Here is a 23,314-nt window from a genome sequence, read left to right as displayed (position 1 = left end):
AGGAATCGAACCCAGGGCCTCAGGCATGCAAGGCAAGCGCTCTACCACTGAGCCACCTTCCCAGCCCCGGCTTTCTTCTTCTCATGAAGCCACTATTACAGTCATGGGGTCTCACTTCATGTAATCTCAGTTTACTTCCTACAGGCCTCACCTCTAAGCACATAACCTTGTTGATGCAGCTTCTACATGTGAATTCTGGGGGCACACCTAAGCCATGGCAGGTATAAAGAAGATGATAAGAATGGACTGGTTGGCTGAATGGGTCAAGTTGGCCAGGCCCCTTGGAGTGGAAGGATCTCAGGACATGCCTGGAAGGTCAGCCACGGGGGCACCGTGTGAAACTGCCCAGTGGATATTTGTTCATCACTTCTAGTGTTGATATTTCAGTACTTTGTCAAATGATGTGTTCGGAGCCTGTGCACAGGTTGAATACGGCTCTGGATGGAAGATCAGCCATCTTTGTCGAGTGCTGTGACTTTATGAGTAGTCCAGCTCTTGGTGTCACCTTAGGGGTTGTCCTGATGGTGACATTCCTTAGGTTATTGGCACAGTTAGCATCTCTACCCTCATCACCACCTTTAAACACGTCCCCAGGGTCAGCAGTGTGACAGAACCTGATGCCGCGATGAGACCCTGCCCCACAAACTTCCATCGTTTCTCATTCTACATGTGAGCCAACGGAGATACCATTATTCAGATCCAAGTGTGGCTGACTGTGCCTTTTTTTCCTACGTTCTGGGTATCTGGTTTCTCTGTCACCTCATAACACAAAGTAAACCCTGACCACACACACACACACACACGCACGCATGCACGCACGCGCTCGTGCCTTTTCTTCCAACCTTCTGGCACTCTAACCTTCAAGCCAGCCTCTCACATTTGGATCTTAAATGCTTCCCCTGTCCCCTCCATGTGTTAAAGCCTTGTCCCCATCTTGCTTCTGTCTGAAGGTGGAAGAATCATTAACAGCTGGGATCCAGTGGGAGGTCTTTAGGTCACTGAGGTGTTCTTGAGGGGATAGTGGGAGTCCAGACTTTCCTCCTTTTTTTCTCTTTAGTGTCCTGGCCACATGGTGAGCAGCTTTGTTCTGCCATGGGTTCCCATCATGCTGTGCTCCTTTGCAACAGGCCCCAAGGCAACAACCTAGCCTATCTTGGACTGAAATATCCACAAGTATGCACCAAACAAACCTTTTCTCTGGATAAATTGATTATCTCTTGGCGTTTGCCAACAGAAAGCTGACTAATACATTCTCCTTAGAACAGTGTCTTCAGAATCAACTCAATATTGCAATCAGATGTCAATTCCTTTTTTAACTCCAAGGGGGATCAGCTAGACGATCTCACTTTATGGGTTGTGAAACTCAGATACTTTGAGGCTATGTGACCTGTCTGAGGTCTCATGGTCAAGCTAGTCGGCTGGTCATTGCTTTCATTCTTGAAGATCAGGAGATCTAGGGTCTCCTAAGAGGCTAGATTAATAGGTGTTTCCCTTGTGTCTGGCTTATACACTAATATAGAATCTTGCTGGATTTTTTTTCCGGGCAGGACTTGAACTATGATCCTTTTGATATCAGCCTTCTCCATCATTAGGATTATGAGAGTGAACCATTGTGCTTGGTGAGACTTGAGTTTTAAGTAGATAGGGTTAGACACCAGTGTGTCTTCATTGCAAGGATCTCTGTCTGGAGCCTTCGAAAATACCACTGAGATTTATCCCTCAGGCTTAAAGGATATTCTCAAGTGTAAGAAATTAAGCATTAATTTCCATTTATAGATCAGGGTGAAGGAGTTTTATGTTTTTAAAGATACTCCTATCTCTGCCTTCTAAGTAGCTAGAATTTCAGTCATGAGTCACCCCATACCTGGCCCCAAATTGGGCCCTTCTTATAAGCCAGGTGGGATTGGAAGAAATTTGAAAACAGCTCTATGTCAGAAACTCAAATGGATTTGTGTGACTAAGGCCACCTGGAAATATACCTTTGTTTATCCCTTGTTGGTCAGATCAGATAAGAGTCTAGAGAGTCAGGAGGCTGATTGAGTGTTTTGTTTTTAACTCCATCAGATTTTATAGATTGGTTCTACTCTATGCCTGGCACTAAGCAAGTGTTGGTAAACAAAACTTGGTCCTTTTCCTTAGGGAACTATTATGGACAAACTCAGAATGACAGAGGAGTGTGGCAGTGTTTCAATAGTGAGGAACATGATGTACAAGCTGAAAGGACAGTTGTTGCCAAGAAAGTTCCAGAAATCAGAAATGAGAAGGGATAGCACTCCTCTGGAGGCACTGATTTGCTATGAGCCATAGAAATGCAGACAAAGCAGTGCGTGGTTTTAGTAACACTGACAGTAATAATAATAAATGATAATGGTAATAATTATAATAAATGAGGTGGTGGTCTATCATGGCAAACATCTGTTCACATATATAAACACAGTGATCCAATAAAAGAAATGCTTCTGTTATCACCATTTGGGAGATGAGAGAACTGAGACCCAGAGGGTTTAAGTAATGTGACTCAGAACTCATCCCCCTACCTGGGAGAATTCGAATATGAGTAAGTTACTTATCAAGGTCATTAACCATTATCCTAAAGGGTGTACATATTGGTAAATTTTGCCCTAGGTCTTTTATTATTTATTTTTATTATTTAATGGCACTGGAATTCAGGGTTTTCTGCCTGCTAGACAGGAGCTCCACCACTTGAGCCATTCCCTTAGACCTTTTTGTTTTAGTATTTTTTTTCTGATAGGGTTGCCTACTTTTTCCCCTGGGGCCAGCCTTGGACAGTGATCTTCTTCTCCATGCCTTCTGGGTAGTAGGGATGACAGTTGTGTACCATGCATGTCTACCTCCTGGATTGTGTTTTTGTATAGGTACTTGGGCTCAAACTCAGTGCCTTGTGTTCTTGCTTTGTGTTTTCTTTCAAGGCTGGTGCTGTATCACTTCTACTTCCAGCCTTTTATTGATTAATTGGAGATAAGAGTCTGTTTACAGGCTTTTCTGCCTGGACTGACTGTGAATTGTAATTTTCTGATCTCAGCCTCTTAAGTAGCTAAGATTATGGGTATGAGTTACTGACACTTGGCTTTCCCCTAGATTCTTAACAAAAAATTAGATACATACCCTACCACCCAAAGCAGTATATGGTAACGAATATACACTGTGTTTTAGGGTTCAGAGGGAAGTAATTTTTTTAAACATATTAAATAGCAGGAGCCAAATCTAAAGAGCTGGTAACTGAATTACTTTATAGATTTTTTCTCCTGCTGTGGTTTGGATTAATGTCATCCCCCCCCCAAAAAAAATAGGCCCAGCATGTTAAAAGCTGAGTCACCAGCCTGTGACACTATTAGGAGATTGTGGAAGTTTTAAGAGGTGGAGACTAGTAGGAAGAACTTGAAGGGAACATTGGGAAATGGGGTCTTTCTTCTCTTTGCTTTCTGGTCACCATGAGATAACCAGGTGCACTCCCCGCCATGATATACTGTGCCACCACAGGACCCAAGCAAGAGGGCCAAGCAACTCTATACCGAACCCTTTGGCACTGTGAGCCTCCTCTTTTTGAGGAAAAATTACAGTGATAAAAAGCTGACACAATTTGCAAGCAACCCAGTTCCTGGATGGTAGTCACATACCATTCATTTCAAAACTTCATTCAATTCATGAGTATAGCTGACATGTTGAGTTGAAACCCCTTGATAGAAGTAATGAACAAAACAAAAATACACATTTTTTTGTTCAGTGCTGACTTGGGGCCTGTGGTGTTCTAGCTGGGGTTTCATGTGACAAATGAGACATGAGCTTTTCCTGGTGATAACACTACAGTGTCTTATAAGTAACTATTGTGAGGAAAACTAGCGTTTCTATCTAAGAGCTTAAAGGTTTCTGCTTTGGCTTGGTTGCTTGGTTCTTGTTAAGGAGATGAGGAACTCCTTTGGGATAAGGAAGGGCTTTTGAAATGTAAGTTATGTCTTAAACTGGTTTCCTTTTCAAGATAGAATTAAGACACACCTTAGGCTGTTCAAGAAATAGACAAGGGTAGGGGGGATATATTTTGAAATTATTTTTGGATTGTTAATCTTATTTATTTATTTATTTTGTCGGTTGTGGGGCTTGAACTCTGGGCCTGGGCACTGTCCCTGTGTTCTTCAGCTCAAGGCGAGTGTTCTACCACTTGAGCCACAGCGCTACTTCCAGTTTTCTGGTGGTAAATTGGAGATAAGTCTTATGGACTTTCCTTCCCAGGCTGGCTTTGAACCGCAATCCTCAGATCTCAGCCTCCTGAGTAGCTAGGATTACAGGTGTGAGCCACCAGCGCCCTGCATGTTAATTTTATTTCAAAGTCACCTTATGTAAATATATCTTACCCTCTTCAAATTAGCCAGTCACAAGCAGATTGTGAACCTGAGCCCAACCAATCTGAGCAGAGGGGTGGGGCCTACTGGGTTAGGGATAAATAGGGGCTGCTCTATGTGCTTACTTGCCAGTTTTTTTTTTTTTTGACTGATGGCACACCCTTCTGCAAAAGTAAATTTTGCCTTGTTGAGATAATTCTTTATTTTTGTGTCTGTGTTTGTGACTCCAGTAGTTCTTCAAGAGCATATTTATAACACTATACACTGACTGCAATCTCTAGCCATACTCCTTTGTTAGCTCCTGCTTCCAAAGTCTGCCCACTCATTTATCAGGGCCAACTTGAGTCTGATCCCTTCCCTCAAGTTCCCTGAACGTGTGTACCCTGCTGGGGCCCCCCTGACCTGTATCCGTTCACCCCTAGAATCTCAGTCTCAAAAGTCACTGCCCTGTTGTGTGATCTTTCTCTGTATGATGAGCCCCCCCCAACACCCCACGCTCACAGGGACATTCCATGCCCGATTGCCTCTGTGTCTGCCCAGATACCTGGCACGCTGCAGAATGTACAGAGTTTGCTTTGCTTTAAAAAAGAAATTTCTCAAGCAATGAAATTGCCTTTGCAGTCTCAGTGGGATCCTGCTGTTCTAAATGTTTTCCTTACTGATAAGCTCTCAAGCGTGTTCTCCCATATTTTCTTCTCCTCTGGAGTTTGTCTTTATGTCATCACTCATTTTCTATGTGGGGATTTCTCACCGTGTGGGCTCACTGTGGGAAGCTTTAACCCATGGTCTTTGCCCAGGCTCTAGGCTGCCACTGGACCATGTTCAGAGAAAGGAGATATATAGTAAGAGAAAGAGCTGTAGGGTGTGTATTTGGTGCTGCCGTTGCTTCATTAAAATAAAGCCCTTCCTTGTTAATATTGGAGATAAATATTAATGATGCTTGGCTTAGTCCACCCTCCTGCTAGGTGGGTGGCCACTGTTGGTTAGATCTTGGGGTACTGACATAACATTGCTGTTCTATCATTTTCCTTCGTGGAGGTCCTCTTCTCCAACTGGTCTTGTTGCAGTCTTTGAGATTATCTCTGGAAGAAGTATGTATTTGCTTTTTTTCCCCCTTCGTATTTTGGCTTCACAAATTGGGCTCTTGTTCAGTTCTATGACTCCCCCCCCCCCCCCATGCATGCCAGTTTGTCATCAGAGGATGACACCCTTTTGTGTATTTCTTTTCTCCAGAAGCTCTGATGCTCATAGAACTGAAGTAGGGTGAGAAACTTTTAGACATTGACAGTATTTCCTGATTTTCTCCCTCAGAATTTAGCAAGCTCTTGTCTCAATGTTTCAGAGTCACTGATCTGCAAGTGCAAATTGTCCTTGACCTCTCTATCTGAGTTGAACTGTCTGAGTAGGGAAAAAAAGCCCACAAGTTTCCTTTGGCTAACATTTCATTTCAGTGTGTCCTAAGTTTTCTGAGGAGTTCACTAGGGCTGGTGTTTGTGAGAGTGTGGAGGTGGTTTGATGGAGAAGAATGTGGCTAAGTGTAGTGGTGCACATCTATAATCCCAGCACTTGGAGGTTGTGGTGAAGAGATTGTGAATTCAAGGCCAGTCTGAGCTAGGGAGACCTGTGTCAACCAAACCAACAAAAAAAACAGGCAGTGATGTGGCTTCTGTTTTTGAATATGTACTGGTTATTTCTAGATACTATCTGATGGTCATTTACTACATCAACCATTGAGGGTTAATATTTGTGTGTGTGTGTGTATGCTGGTCCTGGGGCTTGAACTCAAGGTCTAGGTTCTGTCCCTGAGCCTTTGTGTTCAAGGCTAGAGTCCTACCATGAGCCACAGCTCCACTTCTGGCTTTTTGTGGATAGTTAATTGAAGGTAAGAGTCTCATGGGTTTTCCTGACCAGACTGGCTTTGAACAATTGCACAATCCTCAGATCTCATCCTTCTGAGCGGCTAGAATTATAGATAAGAGCCATTGGTGGTCTGCAAGTGGGTTAATACTGGAGGATTTACTATAAAGTCACAGGGCAAAGATTTGAACCTACAACTGTTTGAAAAAGCTGTGGGCTGAAGCCTTAGCTAAGTGAGTTGTAGCATTCACTTCTACTAGGATGTGTCCTGTAGACTCTACCGTTAGCATGGTCCTGGGGGTGATTGCTGCCTGTATTTCTGTTAGAGTGTTCAGAGCTGCTCCAGGGCTTGCTGGGGAGTCTGAGCTGAAGTTGACTTAGGTTCAGTGAGCAGGTGAGTGTGCTGGGGTCTGTGTATATGAGCAGGCAGCCACTTGGCTGTCAAAACCTCTGTGCCAAGAGAGGAATAGGTTTAATAACTATTTTATAGGTCAAGAATACATTTTGTTATTGTGTTGCTATTTCTACCCTGGCACAATGAAGAAAATATTTTTAAAAACATCTAGAGAACTCTGAGATTTCAAGTCAGACTATTAAAAAAAGAAAGAAAAAACCCAACCCCAAACAAAGCAAAACAAAACAAAACCCCAACCAACCAGGGTGCATGACCCAGGATTCTAGTAAACACAATGTAGTACAATCTGAAACTTGGGAAAGTGCACAGCATTTATAGTTTAGGTATTGGTCAGGTATTTAGCAGTTCAGGAAAGTGTGGTTTATTTTCTCCAATGGCTGAGATGGGAGTGTGACTTCTGCCCCTCTCGAGTGAGCATTTATGGCAAGTGAGTGACAGCTATAGATATTCTTTAACTTACGGCTGGTGAGCTCCCCTGACTTAAAACCTTTTGTTTTAATTACTATTCTGCTCACGCTAGAATAATTAATGATTTTCTTTTCTTGCTACAATATATTCTAAATGGAACTCAAAAATGTGTTAGATCTTGTTTACTTTTTCTAGGGCTTATTAATTGTGAAATCATATTATGCCCCTCACATGGAGTCTTTATGTTTTCCACAACTGGAAAATACTGGGGGTGGAGCCTCGTGTAAAGGCAGCATCTATGATTAGCAGGTGAAACCCTTCTTTCCTTAAGGTCTGAATCCAGCAAAACAATCATTGTGATTCTGGTTTAACTTCCAATAAAAGAATGAAGGTTTATAATACTGTTAAGCAACCAGCCATACATGTAGCCTAATTTATGTAATAATTATTCAATTTGACAATAGAAAGGATACTGGAAAAATCCTTTCAGGAAGCAGATAACATAATGTCATTTTTGCTTTTCATGTGATTGTTTCCTTTATGAACTGGAATAATTTTTGCCACCCCAATGGATAAATGTTTAAGAGCATTTCTTAGTTAATTTAAGGCTTATATATTCAGTAATGCTGTAATTGGCTAGTTGGTTACTTACCTGTCTCTTTTAGTTGCAGTGTATTGTTTGAGGTTCAGTTGAAAACAATGGAAGTTTATGCCTGTGAGAAGCAACCAGGGAATTTTAGAAATCGCTTCCTTTTTGATTTTAAAGCCTCCTTTCCTCCTTTAGACTTAGAAATAAAAAAAAGAGGTAGACGTGAAAAGAACTGGCTGTGCAGTGACAATAATAGCAAAAGAAGGTCACTTTTGTGTATACACTGAGCCCCAACAATAGGCCTAGTGCGTTCTAAAGTCACAGAATTAATGCTGTCCTTTTCTGATGCAGTCAGACACAGCTGGACCTGGGCAGTTGAGAGAAACCTGGAATCTGGAGTAGCATTTCTTTAGAAATGAGAGGTCAGAAAAATGAGAGAGACATCATGCTACATACATGTCACATATGATGTTCCTCTGGTAACGAGGAACCTGGGCTCCTGTATTCTTCCCTCTGCTTAGAGCACACTCTTGGGGACTTAAAGATTCAGAATGTAGAATCTGGAGTGGGCTTTGCGAACGTCATATTTTTTTGATTTTGGTCAGGATGAGAAAGCAGCAGTCTGGGTCAGTCATCTGGGTGGGGGTGGGGGTATTGCTTAGGGTTACCCAGCAAGGGGGTGACCAAACCTAGTCCAGTCCTCCCAGATTTGTGTGCAGGGCACTTTTTCAATCACTGGGATTTCAGACACTAGATCAGGAATGCACTTAGTTTCTTTTCTTTCTTTCTTTTTTTTGGTCAGAGTGAAATGAGTTCAGTCTTGAGGCAGGTGAGTAGCTGCAGGGAGAGGGTAGGGTAGTGTAGGCTAGTTGGGAGCCCCAGTCTTAGGCTACTGAGAGAATTAAGTGGACTCAAAAGTTGTAAAGTCCTCATGACCATGCCTGCCCCAAGTCAAGTACTCCACCAGCACTGGCAGCTACCGAGTGGGCGCCGTTTATGTGCTTGAAGTCTGTGTGGCCATCATTCTTGCCCTTTGCTACTCAAAGGAGCTGACTTTCTTTCTGGAGACCAAGTGTAGGAGAAGGCTCTCTCTGCTGCATTATGATTGGATTTATTTTTATTGCTGCTTAGTGATCTCTGGTGGTTGATTAGTGGTCTCTGGTGGCTGACATTTCCACAGAGTCCTGTGTATATACATCCTATGTACAGACTATGAGCGTTTTATATGGACTGTCTGTTAAAAAGCTATTGGCTCAGCAAAGCCCAGCACTGAGACCTGACAGAAGGTGGTTGGGATATGATTACAGACTGAGTGTGTTTAGATCTCCTTGTTATAGCAGCAGTGAAATGGCACGGCCCATTCCTTCCTTTTCTTTTACTCTGCATTGCCAGTGTCATGTGAATCATTTTCAGATAATCTCTTCTGGGATGCACATGGGATTTTCATAGCTAAGAACATGTTTTGCCTTTAAATTCAATCACAGGCTTCTAGAAGAAAACAATTCACTTTTCTCAGAATTGATGGCACAGTCCGAGTTTGGAAAAGGGTATTTGTGGCTGAGACTGTCCCAAAGTCTGTCCAGGAATTTTTTGGTCTCTTTTTTTTGCTTTTGAATGCAATCATGATGTATATGAGTGTGGGTTTTCCTGTACCAACCTATTCCTTGATTCTTCAGATGCTAGCTGGGTCACTTCTGACACTAACTAGAGTAATTACTACAGACCCCACACAACAAGGGCTCAGTCCAGAGCTGACCCACTTCATAGGCCAGTTCCAAGCTCCAGGCTTTGTGTGACCCTGCTTCTTATCATGCAGTTGTAAACTAAGGGAGAGCCTCCTTGTACTCTCTCTCCTCAGCTTTGATCATTTTTTAAAGTATGCATTTTAATTGGTTGAACTTTATGGTTGCCATCATCTTATAGAGGAAAGTGCCAAAAGAAAAATTGCAACATAATCTGAACATCGGGAAAAATCTTCAGATTTATAAGTTGACTGGTTTTTGGATTGATTTAAATTTTTTTATTTTACCATAAGTAGTCGTATAAGAGATCATCATTAAAACAGTTTATGAACACAATGCATCTTGATCAATGTCACTCCTTTCAATATTCTCATACATCCTTCCCAACTGCCTCTTCCCTCACTTAAAAAAAAATGTTGTAGGATATTTGCTGAATTCTTGACTGCCTTCCCTCCCTTCTCTTCATTCATCTACCCCTCTCCGCTTGACGCCACCCCATTCCTTAGCTTTGATAACTTACTCTGATGGTTCATAGAACTCAATGTTTGTGCTTGAAGTTACAAATTGACTGTAAAGGATATTGCAGAGGCTACAGATAGCCAGATAAAGAGAAGCAGGGGCAAGGATCAAGAGAGAACTGAGCACAGAGCTTTTGTCTATGGGTGTGCCACCCTAGAGCACACAGGTGTGTGTGTGTGTGTGTGAGTGTGTGTGTGTTCACTCACCCAGAAGCTCTGGGATTTATGAAGACCCCACTCTCGAGCAACATTGATCCAATCATTTGATCATCCAGTCTCTAGTCCCACCCAGTCTCTGAAACATGTGCTTGGTGCCCTGGCACCCTCATCCTGCAGCTGTTCAGAGCCACCTGCCAACTCATGAGCATACAAAAAAGACCTTAGTAACACCTGAGATTCCAAAGCTCACAGAAGCTCTTCTGTCAGGAGCCAGGACTGAGACCAAATATTGTTACATAAAATGCATTACTCACTCATCCTGGTGGCTTAGAGGGTCTACCGGGACCTGAGAGCAGACATTAAATATCTGCTTTTTATCACACTCAGTTTCAGTGAACTGGCTTTTCTCCTGTGTGACCTGTAAAGAAAAAGGGTGAGCAATAATTGCATTAGTTAACATTTGGAATTTATGAATGAAAACCATGTTTTAGAATGTGTTGGTGCTCAGAGCACCCCTCCCCCAACATTGCAGTTTAGTGTGATGCTGAACAATTTCACATGCAGGGAAAGGCTAAAGAACTTCTGCCCTAAGACCTCAAAGCCTAAGGGACCACAGTTGTTTTACTCAGGCCTCCATCTGTCCACTTACACATCTCATTCTGATTCCACAGACACCCTCTTGGGACCATTCATTCCCATAGTAATCATTTACAAGCCTTCAAAATTGCTTCCGTTGTTCTCTTCCCTCTCCCCTGTAGAAAAGAGGCCTATAAGCTGGTGATTAACAATAGCAGGACAGTAATCACAGCCCAGTGATTTCTTCCTCTATGTGGTGTTTTGCTCCTCTTGAATGCTAATAAATAAGTGTGCCTTTCTTCTTGCTTAATGTTTGTGTTTATGGCAGCAAACCTTCAGAAGGCAGAGGAGAAAATTTCCTTCTACTACAGTGGAAAGCCCTTATGGTGCAGACCACATGTATGTATGGATACTCTGCTTAAGTGATTTGTGAATAGATCTGCCACTGCTTTGGTAATTTGTATAAGACTGCACGTGAAATGCTTAGAAATGAAATGTAAGGTGTAATCATTTGTTTACCTTAATATTCAGATATGCAAAAACAAATATTGTTTAAAAAGACAAAAATATTATACTTTTTTTTTTTGCTGTGCTGGGGATGGGATCATGAGCCTTGTTCATGTAGGGCAAAGTGCTTTTAACCACTGAAGTGTGCCAATCAGAAACTGACACAGACTCGAGCCTTTCTCAAACAATATTTTTTCTTTACAAGAATACTAAAACTTCAAAATATAATTTTTGCTTTGATTCCTTCCTTCTTCCCTCCCTCCTTTCCTTCCTTCCTTCCTTTTTTTGTGTGCCAGTACTAGGCCTTGAAATTTCCATGGACTTTTCCCACTCATAGGTGGTACTCTACCACTTGATCTATGCCTCTTCTTCTGGCTTTCTTCTGGTTAATTGGAGATAAGAATCTTTTGGGTTGTCTCCTCTTTAGGCTTTGAACTACAAATCTTCAGATCTTAGCCTCCTTAGTAATTAGGATTACAGTGTGGGCTATTAGTGCTGGTCTTCCCCACCCCCTTTCTGCATAGAGGGCAATCTTCCCCATGATGCACAACTAGAAATGCAAAGATCTGGGAACTAAAGACAGGACTTTTATAATCCAGATAGTTTCTTCTGTACCTTGCTATGTGTATCCCAGATAACAAAGATACTACTTTGGTATAATTTATTTGGAGAATCATACTGCATAGTCTAGGTTCCAGGGTACAGTTTTCCATCTGAAGTGTTTGATTTGACTAAGTAATAACATCAGGTAGATGTCAAATTCTCAGTTTTAGGATTTACAGATTTAACTACAATTAGATTTTTTTTAAAGTTATTGTTAAGAGCCTTTTGTAGTAGTACTAATTTTGGTGCAACAGAATGGAACTCACAGAATAGCCAAGCAAGGAAAACTGATGGAGACTTTTAGGACACGATCAGAATAAAGTCTTTCCTTCAGCAGTGAATTAAGTGGCTAGTAATTTAGGGGAAATGTCAGATTGACTTTAGCATAATGTCCACTGTTTGGGTTTTAGATTAGCAGATGTTTATATCTCCAGACATAAGGAATATGAATATGTCCATTTCAGGTCTTCCTGAATGTCAGCAGTACGTCACTGTAGCCAGGTGCTGGTGGCTCGTGCCTGTAATCCGAGCTATTCAGGAGGCTGAGATCTGAAAATTGTGGTTCAAAGCCAGCTCAGGCAAGCAAGTATGTAAGAGCCTTTTCTAACAAAAAAGCCAGAAAGGGTGGGGGGCAACTCAAGTGGTGGAAAGCTAGCCTTGAGCAAAAAATGTCAAGGACAGCATCTAGACCTCCAGCTCTAGGACACACACACACACACACACACACACACACACACACGTACACACACACACACACACACACCACACACACACGTACAGTCTCATACACAGTTGTCTCATTCCTACCTGATGTAGGTACAAAGAAGGTTAAAATTCCATTAGAGAAATAAAAGTGTTGTGAAATAAGCATAATTAGAATCTTGTCTCTATGTCTGTAATGGATATAGCACTAAATAGGCCTTTAAATACCTTAAAATAAGTAGTTGTAAAATTCTTCTTGCAGAATAAACATGATACTCAATGGTAAATAAATAAATGCCTTATCCTAAATCAAATTCTGTTCAACATTGTACTGGAGATTCTAGCCAGGTGGCTAGAAAATGAAGCCAAAGGCATCCAGACTGTGAAGGAAGAAGTAAAATGGTCTCAATTTGCAGATGACATAATGGGGTAGCAAGGAAATCCTAAGGAATCCATTAGATAGCTATTAGATTAAGGTTACAACATGTGAGATCAATATACAAAAATCATGTACTGTGGGCATAGCTGAAGTGGTAGAATACTTGCTTAGCCACCATGAGACCCTTGGTTTAATCTCCAGCACCATTAAAACAAGCTAATTATAAATGTCTGGTCTAGCAATCAATAAAATATAATAGCCTAGCAAGAATCAAATATTTAAGAGTAAATGTAACTAAGTCAGGTGCTGGTGGCTCACACCTGTAATCCTAACTACTCAGGCAGCTGAGATCTGAGGATTGTGGTCCAAAGACAACTGGGCAGGCAAGTCTGTAAGATTCTTATCTCCAGTAAACTACCAAAAAAAAAAAAAAGCCAGAAGTAGAGCTGTGTCCCAAGTGGTAGAGCACTAGCTTTGAGCAAAGAAAGTTCAGGGATAGTGCCCAGACCCTGAGTTTAAGCCCTAGGACTTGCATCCACACAAAAAGAGTAAATGTGACAAAAAAAACCTACAAGACTAGTTTGCACACTACAAACTACCAAACATCACTGAAGAAAATTAATGTAGATCAAAATAAATTAAAAGATATTCCATGTCTATGGATTGGAAAACTTAACATTGTTAAGATAGCAAAACCTTCCAAATGATTTACAAATCTAACACAGGACCTTCCAAAATCCCAGTTGCTTTTATTTATTTATTTATTTTGTTTATTTTGCAAAAAGTGACTCGGTTGTCCTAAAATTTGTGTGTGATCACAGAGGACCCAAAAAAGCCAGAACAATCTTGTAGAACAATACAATTGGAAGACCATTGTTCCAGTCTTAGACTTTGACCATTGTTTTAGCATGGGTCACTTACTACAAAACCACACTGATCAAGACCATGTGTGTCTCTGGATCCAATTCTATCTGCTCACTGCTTGCAAATCAGTATTTAGGAGCCCAGAGTGGGAAATGGGACAAAGGGCTGTATGGGCTAACAATTACATGCCAGGCAGAGTCTTGATCATCCAAGACATGTATCTGTTTTATTTTTTCCTCTGTCAAGAACATAGCAATTGACTAGTTCCTATAATAGCAATAGGCTAGTTTCTATAATTCTTCAGACACATATATTTGTTTCTGAACTACAGAACCCAGAACACCCAGTGGCCCTTAGATGACCTAAGAACATGTAACACGCTCCTTATCATTTAATCCTGAGAGTAAACACACACAGCAAGACATGGCTGTAAGGTTTAATTTGCAGAAAAGTAGAGGTAGAGTGTTTGCCTTAGCATGCATAAGGCTCTGGACTCCATCTCTAGCATCTAAAAGAAGTAGGCTTAAAGTTTTAAAGTAAAGGGGCTGGGATGGTGGCTTAATGGTAGAGCGCTTGTCTTGCATCCATGAGGCCCTGGGTTCAGTTCCTCAGCACCACATAAAGAAAAAGCCAGAAGTGGTGCTGTGGCTCAAGTGGTAGAGCACTGGCCTTAAGCTGAAGATCTAAGGGACAGTGCCCAGGCCCAGGGTTCAGGCTCCATGACTGATAGGAAAGAGAGGGAGGGAGAGAGAGAGAGAGAGAAGTTTAAAGTAAAAATTATAAAATTATAAACAATGTTGACTGGCACTGACAAAGGGTCTCTTAGCTCTATCACCTCATTTGGGATGGTACCACAATGGCAGGTGCTTGAGGGGAGGGACAGGAAGTCCCAGCAGACTCTGCCTCTTAAAGGGCCTGCCTCTTTTCTCATTGCCAGACACTGGACCAGATTCCCAGCAAATGTGTTCCTAGGGGACACACTCAGATTGTATTCAAACTATAACCAAGATTCTGGGTGTTTCCCCCCTTCCACTTTGGGGGAAGACTTTTGAGCTCTTTGTTTGTGACAAATTTGCTGGTGTTAGCTTTGAAACTCACAAGTTTTGTTTAGTTTGCTCCACAGACTCCAGGTTCTATCTACATCCTGTGCCTGAAAATTATGATGTGGTGAAGGAAAACTATTTAGAAGCTGGGGAGAGGATTACCTTGGATGATGCTGGTGTGCCATCTTTAACAATGAAACCTGTTTAGGCATTGTGAGTGTATGTCATCATTGTTGGGGGGCTGTTAAGAGTCACAATACTTCTCTGCTAATTACAGAACTTGAAAGCAACAACACTTCTAATCTAAAAGAATTTTAAAATGAACAAATTGCTAAAAATGCAGAGTTGGGAGGCTTTGGATGGCGCTTCTGATTGCCTAGGAAGGGGAGGAGCCAGACGTGTTCAAATAAACTGTGCAACGGGGTTGACTGCTAGAAAGAAACAAAAACAAACATTACAAGGGTGAAGATTTGTCATGCACGTGGCTGGCTGTGTTACTGTGCTCTTCTGCAGTGATTTCAACTGTGAAGCATGTTGTCATTCTATCCTAGCCTGTAAATCATGTGACCCACTGTACTCCACAGGAAGTGCATCCTGCTCATGGGTATCCTTCTGCAAATCTGGGAGAGGGGGCAGCCTGGGATGCCTGTGTGTGCCCATTAGCATGTGCCAGAGAAGGGCCTGATTATGCAGGTTGTTACCATTCACTGCCAGCTGAGGTTGGAGTATTCAGAGTGTGTGGTGGGTTTCTGCGTCGTTTGCTTATTGTGTCAGCTGAAGGGTTTGGATTGCCCATTGCTGGCTGTGGCCTGTGAATCCTTTGCTGTACTAGCCCTGGCTCTGTCCTCAGACCCAGGCTAATATCCCCAAGAAACTGGCTCTTTGGGATATCCAGGACTCCAGAGAGCAGTGCGACAGGGTATCACTTGGGCTTCTATAGACAGCCAGCCCAGGCTTTATGGTGATCCACTCAGTGTGAGAAGGCACAAAGCCTTTCCATCGGGCCTGCCACTGAGTCTTAGAACAGCCAAGTGGCTTTGTCCAGATCCCAATGAGAACCTGACCTAGTTATTGCGCCTCTGAGCATGGCTGGCAGAGTGACCAGACTCTGCTTCATCCCCTCATCACAGCAAGAATTCTGCAGAGCCTCTCAGAGGCTGGACAGCCGGCTGCTTTTAGTAACTTGCCCTTTCCTCATTGGCGATCAGCCACTTATTTTGGGTGAGTGTTAATGTCCATGGGTTTGAAAGTTTTCTTTATAAAGAAACACTCTTCTGACACCGTGTCCTTGACAAGCAGCAACCGTCTGAAGTTGCTTCCTTTTTGGAGGGAAGAAGCATGGAGCAAACTGGGAACAAAATCTGTGGCTTTGATTGTCACCTGTGTCTGCAGAGACATTTCATTCTTTGTTAATGCCTTCTCTTCTATGTGGATTGAGGTCAAGGGAAAAATGGAATTGGACACACATGCTTGTAGTACATGTTCCCCTTAAACTTCCAAGAAAAGGCCACTTTTCTTGTGGGTCAATAATTGCTGTCTATAGAATGTATCACTCCAAAGGTCAGTAGGATATTAACTTTGAGAGGTGGTCCTGGGTGTGCCTGGGTCAGGATGGTGACCAGTAGGCCACTGTCGGGGAGAGAAACAGTAGAGTGAATATTGTCCCTGACTTAACACGTCTATGTTCAAGGCTAATGCAGGATATCCACCTTCTGATGGGTGATGATTTGTCTCAAGTGGCTGGAAGACTTTAAGGTGATTTGGTCTCCATTTTATTCAGAGTGGATGTGATTTCGTTTATAGAATTCTAGAATTGGAACAGACTTTGTATTTGTAGCTACATCTCCATCTGTCTATTTATATATCTTCTCCACTCGTTTTGCAGAAAAAGAGAATCTGAGTTAACCATGTGACTTCAGATCACAGAACTAGTTAGGGACAGAATAGGGCTCGGTATGTCAGGGAAAGACCCAAATAAGAATGCAGGGTGATGATAGAGTTCTGAAGGTCGCATGCGTTTCTCAGTAGCCCTCAAGGTCATGTTCAATGAGCAGAAGTAGCTTGTGCTATGTGTAAATGACCGATGAGGAAAAGAGCAGCCCAGAGAGACTGAGGATGGGGCATTGAATGAGTGGTCCATCGTGGTCTGGAGTGCAGGTCTATCTCTTCTCATGGAGCAGTCATTGTTTTGAGGCTCCCAGTAGGTGAATACAGAATGTTGAGCTTACTTTTAAGAATCAAGTTCGTGGGATTCAACACAAGGCTGACTGGTTGTGCTCAGAGCTGGAGACTGAGGAGGGGAGACAAATGGTGGGTTCCAAACCCAGAGCTGGCTGATTCTAGACACCCGTGATGAGCTACCAACCATCTCTATCAGAGCAGGGGCAAATCTTTTCTTTGGGATAGCATCTGGACAGCTTGGTATTTGTTAGTAGGGACATAGGAGAAAAGAGTTACTTCTGTTTCAACAAGTCTTGCCTGGTTTCTTGTCATTTTCAATATAAAATGAAACATTTGAACTTCAAGTCCGCTGGGGCTAGGCTTCAAGTGTATTTTTCCCTTAATAAGCTGGCATGGCTATATGAAAGGACTTGGCTGGGGATGGCTCTGGGAATTCCGAGGTGTTCTGAAGTTGGGATCCCCATGAGCAGGCTGCTCAGAGCCCCAGATCTTCCAAGCCTGTCTTTACCCAGCTCCCACCACGAAGCCTCCCTCTCCCCCTCTCCCAGCTGGCATCTCTGCTTGCCTTGCACATTCTTAATTCTTTTGCCAGTTTTCCAGATGCCGTTGGAAATCCACACTGACCTTTTTTTTTTTTTTATTCCATTTTGAGTAGTGACTATTTTCCTGTCACTACTTACACTGGCATGAATAAAATACTCCTTTTCAGCATGAGGGTTTTCAAATGTTTCGTAAAGAAAAGTGAAACAGCCCCCACTGGTTAAATTTAGGATGTCTGCTAAAAGTCTTTTGAGCACCTGCAGGTGAGTTTGAGAATAGGATTTCTCCCTTCTACACAGTGTCAGGTAGATTGTCCTGACAGTACTGTAAATAAATGTGGGTGATGAGAACTGAGTTATTCCAAACTCAGAAGACAGCTTTCCTCTGTGAACCATCTAGATTAAATTTCTTGGTAGCCACTATCATTCACAATATCACTGAAACTGATGAAATGATTTGAAAATAACATAAACAGTTGAGCGTAAAATATCCAGTTTATTCATTAGTACTTTTTCATTTTTCATGCTGGTGAAATACACATGTCATAAAATTGACCCTCCCTGTTAACCCTTTTACGTGTTCATTGGCATTAAATACATTCCACTCTTGGGCAATCCTGACCACTGTTCAGTTCTATGACATTCTCATTTTCCCCAACAGAGCTCTGCGTCTGTTAAATGTTAGCTTCTGGCTCTCCCTTCTCCTTAGCCCCCATACCCCACCCCTTTCCCTCTGTCTGCCTCAATGCCCTAGAAGTGGAATCCTGCAGTCTTTGACCTTCATTGACTGGCTTCTTTCACTCAGCACATTTATTTATCATTGTTATTGTTTTTTCATGTGTGACAGGTTGTTCTGAATTATGCATACATTATGTAATGACTAAATCAAGCCAGTGGACATATACGTTGCTTCACATACTTATCCCTTTTTGCTGTATGTGGTAAGAACATCTAAAATCTACCCACTTAGTCGTTTTCAAGAATACAAACATTGCTATACTCTGTAGTCACCATGTTGACCAGCATCTTCCCAACTTGCCTCTTTGTTCTGACAACTACCACTGACATATCTACTTCTATGAGTTCAGTTTTTGAAGAGAATATTTTCCCTTTTTTTCTGTGCTGCTTTTTAAATTGTTATTATAAAGCTGATATACAGAGGGGTTACATTTAAGGCTCTTCCTTTTTTGGGGGGGGGGTCAGTCATGAGGCTTGAACTCAGGGCCTAAGTGCTATCCCTGAGCTTTTTTGCTCAAGGCTATTGCTCTGCCACTTTGAGTTACAGCTCCACTTCTGGTTTTCTGGTAGTTAATTGGAGATAAGAGTCTCATGGACTTTACTGCGGGTTGGCTTTGAACTGTGATCCTCAAATCTCAGTAGCTGGGATTATAGGTATGAGCCACCAGCACCAGCAATATTCTTCCTTTTGAAGAAGTACATTTTCTTTTAGCATAGCACATTGTGCTAGGCTTTGTGAGAAAGACAGATGTATTTCACCTAAGGCACTGATGCTGTTAGAAGGGGGAAAATTTCTAAACCTAAATAAGTATAACAAAAATGTGAAAAGAGATGAACTCCACAGGAGGGAGAAGGAGAAGAGAACCTAAAGTGTGGCAAGAACTTTATGTAGTTTTACCATTTATGGTGGCCTCAGTGAGGTGCAACCAAAGAGTTTAGTTTTCCTACCCCAAGGTATTTCGTCAGTAAGTGGTCAAGTTGGGGGCGATAGCTGAGCTCTGAGAAGTCACCTCCCTGCCCTCTGTCAATGGAGATTAATGAGGTGCAATTTTGATATGGAGACATTAATCCCACCTGGAGGAGACATGGTGAGGTGTACTTGAGCCGAACTCTGGGATCCAACATTGAAGCAGGGATGATAGATGGGGACAAAAGTGCCAGGCCAGCAGTCTGCATAGAGATGGTGGTGTGGATATCAAGGGTAGAAGGCAGAAGACAAAGTTGTGTTTTTCACACTCAGAACCTTTTACCTTTGTGTTTGAGATTTCCCCTCGGATGAAGCCATCCTGAGGACAATTGCGTCCCACTCTCCATATCGGCCTGTGTCGTGCAGTTTAATTATGACATAGTGTGAAATTACCACAGACCCCACAGGTAAAGGGATCAGTCCAGCAAAGTTTCCTCCACTTCAGATGCCAGTCACAAGTCTGAGACTATGACCTGTATTTTTGGCCAACTTGGGGGAAAGGACCACTGTGCTGCCCATCTGGGAAGTTGAGAATGTGGAGGGCTTGGCATTTGGCACCGTCCCCTTGGCAGATAATTTAGCAACACTTACTTTGACTGGGGTACAATTGGTCAATGATCCTTCTTAAAAAGTTATTTTGAGGCAGGATCTTGTTATGTAGCTTAGGGTGGACTTGCATTTTTGATTCTCTAGCCTTTGCCTCCTGAGTGCTGAGCCCTACCATGCCTGACTGTAGATGTTTCTTGATGGCAGTAATGGAAATATATAGCTCTTTATGTCAGTTGTACTTCCTATGAATATTCAGGAGTGCTCAATTTGGGACTTTTCAAAGTGAAGTCCACTGTAGTTTTTGATAGGTGATCATATGTTAACTTTCTGTTGCAGTGACAGAATACCTGAGGAAAAGCAACATAAAGGAAGAAAGGTTTACTTTGGCTCATAGTTTCAGAGATCTCAGGCCATGTTGGCAGGCTCCATAGCTCCATGGTATTTAGGTCTGAGGTGATGTAGAACAACATGGATGGAGGAAAGCTGCTCACCTCATGGTGGCCAGAAAGCAAAGCAGCAGAGGGAGCCTTCAGACTCGCCCCCTTCAACTAGGTCCCTTTGCTTAAATTCCCATTACCAGGCACTCACCTACAAAATGATGAAGCCATCAGCAGATTGCCCCACTGATGACGCACCCCCTCCCCCTGACCATGGTGCACTGGGTGAGACATGTCAGATCTAAGCTAAAGGGAGACTGTGGGACAGGGAGGGGCCCTCCTAACTCTTTGGCACCCCTCCTGTTTGTCCTTTCTCTCCAGACTCTGTCCTCATTGCCATCTACCCTTCCTCTTGGTGAAATTAAGGACTCTGGGAGCTGTAGCCAATATTGTGATGAGTGCTCTGAAAATTTTTGTTGACTAGCTCTCAGGCTATGTCCAGTGACAGTGTGTTCAAAGCCTGATTCTCCTACCAGCATTTTTTCAAGGGCCTCCAGCTTCATCTTCTCCCTGTGAGCCAGGGAGAGGGGAGTGCAGCCTTCCACCAGAGCTAGCCTCCTCCAAGCCTTCTAAGCCCTTGTGGAGTAGGAGTTGTGGAGGTTGTATTTGAGTTGTTATTTCTGTTTCTCCTTCTTCTTCCTCCTCCTCCTCCTCCTCTTTCTCCTCTACCTCCTCCCCGGCCTCCTCCCCTTCCTTCTCTTCTTCCTCCATTTCTTTCTCCTCCTCCTCCTCCTCCTCCTCCTTCTACTCCTCCTCTTCCTCCTCCTCCTCCTCCTCCTCACTCTCCTCCTCCTTCTCTCCCTTCCTCCTCCTCTTCCTTTTTCTTCTTTTTTTGGATAGTAGTGGAGTTTGAACTCAGGGCCAGAAATCTGTCACTCAAGCCATGCCCCACCCCTCTTTGCTCTACTTTTTCAGATAGTCTCCCATTTTGGTCTAGGCTGGCTTGGATCACAATCCTCCTACCTTATGCTTTATTAATGGCTGGGATTACAGGCGTGAGCCTTTTCATCCAGTTTATTTGTTATTGTTGTTGTTGTGTGTGTTTGTTTGTGAGGTGAAGTGGTTTGTTAACTTTTTATTCTTAATTACAATTCTGTTTTGGCCTCCGCATTCTCCTTAACCCATCAGATCCTTGAAATGTTTTAAACAAACACTTGAAGTCTTGTTTGAGGTCAAGAGCAACAGCATGTTGCTTGTTCCTTTCTCAGCCCCCAGACTGATCTTTCTCTACTCAAGTACATTTGTGGTGTGCTCCACTCAGTAGGTCAGGCCACAGGGTTCCCTGCTGACCTTGCCAGGGGCATACCCCTGGCCTAGTGTATTGAAGTCGTACTTTGTGATAGTCTTGACAGGAATTGAGTTAGGGGCCTTTGGAGAAGCAGATTTTAGGCAACAGCTCTGTTTGGCCTGCAGCTGTGTTTGTGTGATTTGACAATTGTCTCATCTCATCCCTGCTCCCTCAGTGGACTCAGTTCATCTGCAGCCATTGGTAATCTCCGTGTTAATTAATCTTTCAAAGGAGCAGATTAAGATGATTGCTTCACAAGCTGAGTTTTGGTGTCTGTACCTATCAGCTGCCTTGCAGAAGTGATTAAAATAAGAATTTTTCTATGAGCTTTGGTGCCCAGTTGAGATTATTTTTGGATTTCATCTCAATGGTTTATTTCCATCGTGTGCCTGTTTTTAACATAAAAACGGAGTGTGAGGACGGGGATGAGTTTTATCTCACTGTGGGACCCTTTTTTCCCTTTCAGATATCCTAGGAGAGCGTCTTGGCTCTTGTCTTCTTTTCTGGGCCTTCTCAAAGTAGCCCCAAGGCTTTGCAAATAAAGCCATTTATTCCTGACCAAGCAAAGGTCCTGTGACCACTGATCCCAGGACCTATTGCTAACACAATTGAACCAACTGCCTTGCATACATGTTGGTCTGATTATTTCCTAAAGGACAGGGGGTAGTGTTTCTGCCACTCCTCTGTCTCTCCAGGATCTAGATCAGCACCTGGGCACAACAGGTGCCCACTAAGGACTTTCTGAAAGAGTAGATGTCCTTGAAGTGTATGGAAAATTAACATAGTGTATGGAGTGTTGCTTATAGCCAAAGTAGAACTAAATATTAGCCTATACATAGATTCTGTTTGATCTATACAGTATTTAAATATTATTAAAAAATGAACATATTTTTTAAAAACAGTTAATTTTCTACAGTAGAAATCCAGATGTTCAGTTTGTTTCTATTCTTCTCCCTCTTATCCCTACTCCTAACAATATTGGGGTTGGAACTCAGGGCCTTGCACTTGCTACTCCATCATGGCAGGCCTCCTATTTTTGCCTGGGGTTGACTTCAGATCATAATCCATGTGATTTTCCTATCTTTGCCTCCTAAGTAGCTGAAACTACAAGTGTAAATCCCTGTACAGGGCTCTTCTGAGACTCTTGATGATCTGGAGCATGTTGGAACTGAGGTATGACCTTTTCTTGCAGGGGCCTTTCTTCTGCCTTTTGCTAAGGCTAGATCTAAAATAATTTTGTGATGTCCTCCATCCCTCAACACACTTTGAGTGAGGGCTGAAGATTTTCATCATAAAGACAGTGACAAAGGATGTTATTCCCAACTTGTAAATATTGGTATCTTTAAGTAAAGCAATGACATCATTACTTTAACTATAACCAATGGAATCTAAATTCTCCTGAGATTTGATACTTGTTATTATCCATTAAAAAAGTACAAGGCTAAGCTCTTCTTTAAACATTGGAATCTCTACTTCTTTCTATTTTTTCCCCTTTGTGTTCATATTCTAGTCCCACAAAATTTTATCAAAGGATTTTATATTCTTACAAAATCAATCAATCAATCAATCAATCTATCTATCTATCTATGTTTACTATATCTGTCTAAATGTTTAACAACACTTCTTATTTACTATTTTTGTGATAATGCTTAAACATTTGAACAAAACATTATGCATTTTGGTCAGTAGGAGGGAGGATGCAGAATTTACTTGGAACTATATCTCCTAATGAAATGCATGGAACTTGTGTTTTATTTCCTTAGTTGCTAAGTGTTGTCATGGAAGAGTCTTCCATTTCTGGGATAAGAAGGTTCCTCCTTGGAATGGGAGAAACCCTAGGTCTCCTTGGCGCAGGCCAAAATTTTCTTAATAGAGACCCGGAAACACAACAAATC

Source organism: Dipodomys ordii, unplaced genomic scaffold (assembly GCF_000151885.1).
Source record: "Dipodomys ordii isolate 6190 unplaced genomic scaffold, Dord_2.0 Scaffold24, whole genome shotgun sequence".
Classification (NCBI taxonomy): Eukaryota; Metazoa; Chordata; class Mammalia; order Rodentia; family Heteromyidae; genus Dipodomys; species Dipodomys ordii.
The sequence above is the reverse complement of the archived record's forward strand: the minus strand, read 5'-3'. Positions refer to the sequence as shown.